We start from the raw sequence: 1,385 nt of genomic DNA on the forward strand, positions 1-1,385 counted from the left end.
TTCGAGTACTTTGGCTCACACCGTGACATGCTGCCACGCATGTAATAATTAATGCGCTGGATCGCCATGAAGCTGTCTAAACATATTCTCGTTTCATGGTGGCATACCATTAGAACATTTCCCAGGCTTGATATTTCGGCCCGTGTTACTAATCCCGAGAACGGCCCGGTCCCGGTTGTTCATTACTAAGTTCAGGCAGGGCCCGCGTGTTTTACTTAGAGATCGTACCGTACGTGTCAGCTTCACGTTCTTGGGGTCTAATCCGCTGCAGTGTATAATCAATAAAAAACCGAAATGTTTGTTTCTCCCATGGGGACGTCAGTGATCTATGCTGTTATTTTTCCAATGGTGCGCATGTATATGTATGTGGCCGGATTCGAGTCTCTCGTTTTTTCCTTGGTGTCAGTGTTTGTTGGCTTCTTATGATATGACTAATAAAAATCGGGCCCTTCGGTTAACCCCCTTTCTTCTCGTTGATTACATAAGGAGGGACTTGAATCCGGCAACATTGATGCCTTCAGGTAGCATATGTGGGTTTATTGACCAGTTGCCTTCACCCAAAAAGATCACGTTCTCGAGACGCCTGCGGCAAAAAGGACGTTCCACGGCCGCCGCCAAGGTCTGTGAGTGGTGCCGCTGGCTAACATTCCCAGGGTTCTACTAGGATACATAAATACCCAAGAAAGTGGATGGGTAAACAGCGCCGCGGTAGCTCGATTGGTAGAGCATCGCACGCAAAATGCGAAGGTTGTGGGTTCGGCTCCCACCTGCGGCAAGTTGTTTTTTCATCCACTTTAATTTCCATTAATTTATGGTTTATTTCATTTATTAAGCAGAAGTAATTTCCCCTATGTTGCCCTTGGTGTCAGTGTATTGGCTTCTTACGATATGACTGTATATATATATATATATATATATATATATATATATATATATATATATATATATATATATATATATATACACACATACATATATACATATATCGGAAAAGCGACAACAGGGAAATGGTATGGAGAGCGATCTTTTTTCATAATTGACTTTTCCTTACGTGGAAGCAATGTTCGTTTTTGAGCAAAAGGAAAACAATTAGAACACCCGTTTTCTCCACTTCCTTCTGCTAAGGTAAACTAAGAGCCAGCTCTTTGCACATGTCGCTTCAGCTTGGCACAGAATGCCTTGGACCATGCTATGCATAGTGTTCGCGTGTGCTCGAAAGCACTACTTAGGCCCTTTAATGAGCGGGCCCGAGTCCGACCCGGGTCCGTAGCTTCAAGCCCGAGTCTTTCCTGGGTCCGCCAAAAAACGCCTCGGACAACCCGGACCGTACAGCGCTCTGCATAGTAGGCGTGGTTTTAAATCAATTGGACAAAATTTGAAATGTA

At 44.1% G+C, this 1,385-nt stretch overlaps 1 non-coding gene across 1 annotated transcript; it reads left to right on the plus strand.

The window, feature by feature from the left end:
* The first annotated feature begins 702 nt into the window (after nucleotides 1-702).
* TRNAL-CAA (transfer RNA leucine (anticodon CAA)) lies at nucleotides 703-775 on the plus strand. Its single transcript has one exon. It is a non-coding gene; the product is annotated as a tRNA-Leu (tRNA).
* Nucleotides 776-1,385: the final 610 nt, after the last annotated feature.

The sequence above is a fragment of the Dermacentor variabilis genome, chromosome 2 (genome assembly GCF_050947875.1).
Source record: "Dermacentor variabilis isolate Ectoservices chromosome 2, ASM5094787v1, whole genome shotgun sequence".
In the NCBI taxonomy this organism is placed as follows: domain Eukaryota; kingdom Metazoa; phylum Arthropoda; class Arachnida; order Ixodida; family Ixodidae; genus Dermacentor; species Dermacentor variabilis.